Below are 6,664 nucleotides of genomic sequence, written 5' to 3'. Positions count from 1 at the left end.
TGCCATAAGCCTCGCCTTGTCGAGTCACTTCTCCTCTGGGATTCAACTTCACCTTGTATACCCACTTCACATCGATTTCCTTCTTGTCTTGGGGAAATTCGACAAGTGACCAAGTGTTCTTGACTTCGACTGACTTCAGCTTTTCGTCCTTGCTTTCATCCACTTCGAATCTTTCAATGCCTCGTCTACATTGACAGGTTCGACATTTGCGTAGAAAGCATAGTGTACCAGCTCACCTTATTCATCGACCATATCATCTGATGTAATCACACATTCTTGCAACCTTGCAGGCATGTGTCTTGTTCTCTGAGGTCTGCTTAGGCCTGCTTCACCTCTGACTTCTTCCTGCCGAACTTCTCTTTCGACTTCACTACTTGGTTCGTCACAAAAGATTCTCATTGAATCTTTCTTGACATTCCCAGTCCAATCCCATTCTCTAATCTCATCTATAATCACATCCCTGTTGATCACCACTTGCTTATTCACTAGGTCGAACAACTTGTATCCTCCAGTCGAATGATATCCTATCAGGATCATCTGACCCAACTTGTCATCAAGTTTTCTTCTCAACTGATCTGGCACATGTCTATGTGCTATAGATCCAAACACTTTCAGATGACTCAAGCTAAGCTTGACACCAGACCAACATTCTTCTGGAGTGATTTCTTCTAGCTTCTTCGTCGGACATCTGTTCAAGATATATGTTGCAGTCGACATAACTTCTCCCCATAATTCTTTGGGTAGATGCTTGCCTTTTGTCATACCCCGATTTTGATCCTGAAATTTTTCCATTTTTTCTTTTATTTTTGCATTTGCATACATTCATCAGTATAAAACGGATTTTAATACCTTGACTTTTTTTATTTTTAATTTGATTTTAATTTCAAATTAAGTTTAATTCCAATTGTCAATTTAATCTTAATTGTTTATTTTTACTAATGATTAAAACTCTAATCGATTTTTATTTCCAAATGAATGTTAGAGTTGATATCCAAGTAATTTTAAATGAATTATAGATTAATTTGTTTTTAATTTGGTTTTTTTGCTGATTTGTTATTAGTAATTAAATTGATATTCAAACTAATATTGGATTATTACAAAGAAATCCTCATCCATAGTTTTGTTTATTTCGTTCATTTATTCAAGCATTGTCCACCATTTACATAGCATATGATTAATTCATCGTATATAAGGTCTCTAAAATGCAAAGAGAGATCTTTGTCTTGCTACAAGAAACACCAATTTTCATTCATTGAAAATCATAAGATTATCCAAAAAAAACATACATAATTACAAAAATTGGCATTTTGACCAAATCCAACCCATCCCCAAGAATCCCAAGGATCCTAACCCCTACTTTCTCTCTATGTATATACATTGAAGCACATGGCAAAATGTGAAAGAAATTTGTTCTGTTAAAAAGAATGGAACCAGAGAGACCAATTCCACAATGGCTTCTGTTTCTACACCAAGGCGCAGCATTTGTTGATTTAAGTCCACATCCCTTTGCTGTTGTCGATGCAGCTTATAGGCTCATGATAAATGATGGAATTAACCAGTCAATTTTGTTGATACACAAGAACCCTGCAAGAAATCAACTGTCAGCTTGTTTGAATAAAGCTATGCATCAAGATAGAGGCAGAAGTTCTTACAGTGGAGCAAAGAAATAGCAACAAAATAGAAAGAAAATTCTCGCATCTCAATTGCGATTCCGAATCGCGTTTTAGAGTGAGAAACAAGCAATAAGAAGGTGATACAAAAGAAGGCCTAGTTTTCCAGTGGACCGTTATTAGATCTTTTTTTGGCAATTCTTCAATAGCGGGCTTGCTACGCATTGTTCACTAATTGTGAGACCTTCACATATTGAAGAACAGTTGGGGAAGTTTGGTTACTAATGACCCATCTGTCATAGAAAACACTTTAGAACAGTATGGTGGTTTTGCATATCCAGACAACAATAATGTACTATAAAGGCTTGAAATTGTAGATAAATTCATTTACCAATTGGGGGACTTTGTAAGAAGGATCATGCTGCTATTCGTGCGGACCCCTCAATCAAGAAGTTTGAGAATCAGCCACCAAAATAGTGTCCAAAGTCCTTTGGATATCCAGTTTACAGGGCCCTGCAGCAAGTCCATATCAGAAGCATTCCCAACAGTCTCTATCACATCATTCTTTTACCTCTATGTTGTATGTACCAGATATGCTGCAATTGGCGGTAATACACCGGGAAATCTGTTAACCAGATTCAGAATCTCACGTTTCCAGTGGCTAGTAGTCTTCGCTAATGCTTGCATTATGGTTCACCAAGCTGATTCATACCAGTAGTGCCAATCCTACAAGAAATTTCAAAAATATAGCATTAGTAAGTTAGGCCAAATTCACGGCAGTATTTTCTTTTACTAACAATTTAGAAACATAGAGGAAAACCATCAATCACATGACAGCTCTGTGCGGTAAGAACAATTTATATGCACATCGAAGGCATTAATCCTTGTTTTCTAATATTGGAGCATGTCTTCAAATGTCAATGTTAAGGCACGGTAGCTAAAAAAAAAGCAGCATTCCTTTGACAGTGGAGTAGTCGGCTACGCCCCCTCATGATTATTTACTTGCTGGATGCCATGTTGGAACGGTTGCCCTATGGAAATTCTCTACAAATTCTTTGTCTAAATGTGATGATACAAGGCGTCTGCTTTGTTTCGGACTTGAAGGCCTTAAGTTTTGGGACCTACATAATCCATTTTGTTCTCTAAGGCAACCTTCACCTGCATCCATTGGTCGCCATACCTGATGAGGTGCAGTAACAGCAGTTTTGTCCGGCTCTAGTACCTGAAAAAAAAAAGAATGAAGATAACACCGATGTCAATGCGCATTTTGCAACAGTACATGGAAATTTGCCAAAGGGAGATTAAAAAAAAAACACAGCAAAGCATGGTTGCTGTTGTCGCTGCTATTCCTCTTCCCACACTCTTATTCTCATCATCACACACTTCCAATTTTTGAATACTCAAAGTTAAAGCCAATGCCACACTTATCACGAACTCCGGTCGTACAACCCTCAAGGAGAGTCTCCGATTTGAATATGGACATCAGCCTTCAGTATCACCCACCCAACAAATTGCACAAAACTAACAGGCATATGGGGTTACAGGTCATCAAAGTGTTCAGGATCTTGGTTGTAAACAGACGTCATTTGTTTCTGTTGGTGATCCTGAACGTTATTCACAGGGTATTAATATGTGCAAGAGCTGATATGGATACTCCGGCAGTTGCTACAGGTTCTCTTGTCCAGTAACAAAGATTAACAGCAAAGAGTTAAATTCCAAAAAAATCCCAAATCAGGGAAGAGACAAAAGCAAAGAAGAAAGCAAAGTACAGATTACCATTTTCGAATTGTAGCATCAAAAAAGACAACTCGGTTCTGAGCACCAAAAAAAACACTTCTGGAATTTTTCTTCTTTGAACTTTTGAGTACCGTTTGAAACCCTAAGCTGCAGGGATAAAAGGAAGAGAGCGATTCAGAGAGGAAAGGGACGAAAAATTGAGAGAGAGGCGGCCAAACAGAAAACCCTAAATCAAAAGAAATCAATCAAAAGCAAACCTTGTGAAGAGGTGAAAGAGGGAGGTTCGAACCCTATCGTTGCCATCGCCATCACCGGAGGTGAGCTCTTTTTTCTTTTCAGCCACGATTTCTTGCAGAGATTGAGAGCGATTGAGATTGAGAGTTAGACGAGTTTGAGAGTTTGAGTGAGAGTGTTTGAGAGAGAGCATCGCGAGAGGTGGGGAGCGGCCGAGAGTGAAGTTGAGCGGTGGAGAGGTGAACGAGCTTTGTGAGAGAGACGATTTCCCTTTTTTGTTTTTTCTTTCTTTATTTTCTTTTTCCATATTAGTATTAAATAGAGTAATTAGTTTTAAAAAGAAACATTATTAAAAAGGGATCCCTTTAATTTTCCTAGGTACAGCCAATTAATATTTTCATTTCCCATTCTCTTTTTGAAGAAACCAACGGCCGGGGGTTGGGATTCATTAGGGAACTCTACAGTTTTTTATTATTTAGTTTTTTCATTTTAATTCTTTTTTAGTTTATCTTAGTTTATACATTTAAGTCAGCATTAAAATGTCAGTTAGTTAGTAAGTGGTCTGGTGGAGGGGAGTGGCTTCTAGATATTTAGTGTAGTGGGTTCGATACTCCTAGGTGTAGTTTTTCTTTCTTTTAATATTTTCTTTTATATTTATGCTTTATTATTCATATTTCTTTTTTTTTATTATTGTTTAATAATATAGATTTGTTTTTTCTTTTAATTGCATCATGCATTCGAAACCATTTTTTTAACTTATAAAAATCATATTTTCTCGATTTAATATCGAGCCCCTTTTTCACACCCTTGTAAGTCGATTGCTTTTTAAGCATCGCCGTCAACCTCACATAGCTTACTCTTGGGCTTTCTTACAATGAGCCGGTTCCCTTGCACTTACACTCATGCATTATTTGTTGTTTGGGTCCGATTCAATTATTTCATGATTTTTTAATCCCCATTTGACAAAATGTACCCCACTCCCCCGATGTGTAATAATCTTGTACTATTTTATTTCTTTATTGTTTGGTTATTTAGTTAGATACTAACACAAGAATAAAATCAACAATTTCAAAAAATACAAAAAAAATATGACTCGATCCAACGTCGAGTATTTTCTCAATAAACAAATTAATTCACTTCTCCCTCCTATTCTATTCCATTTCTCTCAAACTCTCATCAAACGCTTGATTCAACGTCAAGCCATTTTTTTTCTGATAAAAATTCAAAAAAAATATAAATTTATAGTTAAGACCTTTTCAATAAGATGGAAGTGGAACGTGGTGTATACCGCGCACTCCTGAGACTAGGATTCGAGATGTATATCTCGCCAATCCTAGCTCTCGCCATCATCCAAATTTATCCACTTTGCTCTATCGAACACTCATTCAAATCTTTCTCAAACGTCCATCAATACTTGATCTAGGGTCAAGTCATTTTCACAACAAAACTCAAGATACATAATTCTTATTTAACACTTTTCCAATAAAGGAACATGGTGTATACCATGCACTCCTGAGGTTAAGATTCGAGACGTATGCCTCGCCAATCTTAACTCTTGCCATCGTCTAAAATTGTCAATACGGTTTCTTCAAACCCTTTCTCAATCAAATTCCAAAAATACTTAATTCTTACTTAACACTTTTCCAGTAAAGGTGGAAATGGAACATGGTGTATACCATGCACTCCTGAGGCTAGGATTCGAGATGTATATCTCGCTCATCCGAGTTCTCGCCATCACTCAAAATACGTCAACCAATCAAACTCTTTTCTCGCCGCCGTGCGACTAATCAAAGAACCTTTTTCATAAACGAAAGGTATCTTGTCTTAAGTGATACAAAACAATGTTTCGGCCACGATTGTTGAGTAGAGATAAATGACGCTTTTCCGAATGTAGATTTATAAATCCGTTCGATGTGTGGTACGCGTCCACTCCTCATCTGTTTTGGGTAAAACAATGTTTTCGTCGATTAATACAATATAGCTTTCGCTAAAATCGACCAACAAACAAACATTTTTCTACCCAGAACTACGTAAGCCTTGATTTCTCTGTTGAGATACGTAGGAGCAGGATTTGTAAATCTTGTCAGGCCCACTAATAAAAAACTTAGGTTTAGTCCTTCGTCAAAAATCCAAAAAACATTTCTCCTATCTTCTATTCTTTCATTCCCACCTAATAAATTGAAAAGCCTAACATTTCAAACTAACATTAATGCACACAACTGACCTAATGGTTCCCATTGAGTACAACGGACGTGAGGGGTGCTAATACCTTCCCCTTGCGTAATCGACTCCCGAACCCTGATATTGGTTGCGATGACCATATCTTATCCTTTCTTTTGTCTTGGGTTTTATCGATATTTCCCCTTTCCTTTTTAGGAATAAATAAAGTTCGGTGGCGACTCTGTTCAGTCCATCATTGCGAGCGTGCGATCGCGCTTCGCTTTGAAGTTGTATCCCCATTAAATCGAGGTGCGACACCTTTCAACATACTTCTAACCATATTCATAATGGTTCTATTCTTCTTTTCTGCAACTCCATTCTGATGTGGAGTGTAAGGTGGCACACCTCATGCAGAATCCCTTCTTTCATACATAATGTATCGAAATCTTTCGATACATATTCTCCACCACCATCAGTTCTCAAAATCTTGATCTTTAGACCGCTCTGTCTTTCGACCATAGATTTACTTGGAAAATACATCGATCACTTCACTTTTCTTCTTGATCAGGTAATACCACAGTTTTCGACTGACATCATCTATGAATGTAATAAAGTATTTGTTACCTTCAATCGAATCCACTTGAAGAGGGTCAGATACATCAGAGTATATGACTTCAAGAATTTCCTTCGACCTGCTTCCTGCATCCTTACTGAAGTTGTTCTTATGCTGCTTCGCCTGCACGCATTCTTCACACACTTTGTTTGGAATGTCGATTTCTGGTAATCCTGAAACCATATTTCTTCTCTTCAAATCTCTAATGTCTTTGAAATTGAGATGACCAAGTCTATAATGCCATATCCATTCATCTCTGTTGGCTACTATTGTAAGGCACTTATGCTCCATCACATTAAGCTCAATCTTG

The 6,664-nt window shown here is 37.4% G+C and overlaps 1 long non-coding RNA gene across 3 annotated transcripts; it reads right to left on the bottom strand.

Annotated features, from left to right (window-relative positions):
* Positions 1-1,227: 1,227 nt before the first annotated feature.
* LOC127107651 (uncharacterized) lies at positions 1,228-3,239 on the bottom strand. 3 transcript variants are annotated; one of them, XR_007795783.1, is made up of 5 exons: positions 2,431-3,239; positions 2,182-2,336; positions 2,002-2,123; positions 1,653-1,903; positions 1,228-1,584 (listed from the first exon to the last, which is right to left on the bottom strand). It is a non-coding gene; the product is annotated as an uncharacterized LOC127107651 (long non-coding RNA). The 3 variants fall into 3 exon arrangements; XR_007795784.1 differs by having other exon boundaries at positions 2,199-2,336; positions 2,431-3,238; XR_007795782.1 differs by having other exon boundaries at positions 2,002-2,336.
* Between the last annotated feature and the right edge of the window lie 3,425 nt (positions 3,240-6,664).

The sequence above is a fragment of the Lathyrus oleraceus genome, chromosome 7 (genome assembly GCF_024323335.1).
Source record: "Lathyrus oleraceus cultivar Zhongwan6 chromosome 7, CAAS_Psat_ZW6_1.0, whole genome shotgun sequence".
Taxonomy (NCBI): domain Eukaryota; kingdom Viridiplantae; phylum Streptophyta; class Magnoliopsida; order Fabales; family Fabaceae; genus Lathyrus; species Lathyrus oleraceus.
The sequence above is the reverse complement of the archived record's forward strand: the minus strand, read 5'-3'. Positions and strand labels throughout refer to the sequence as shown.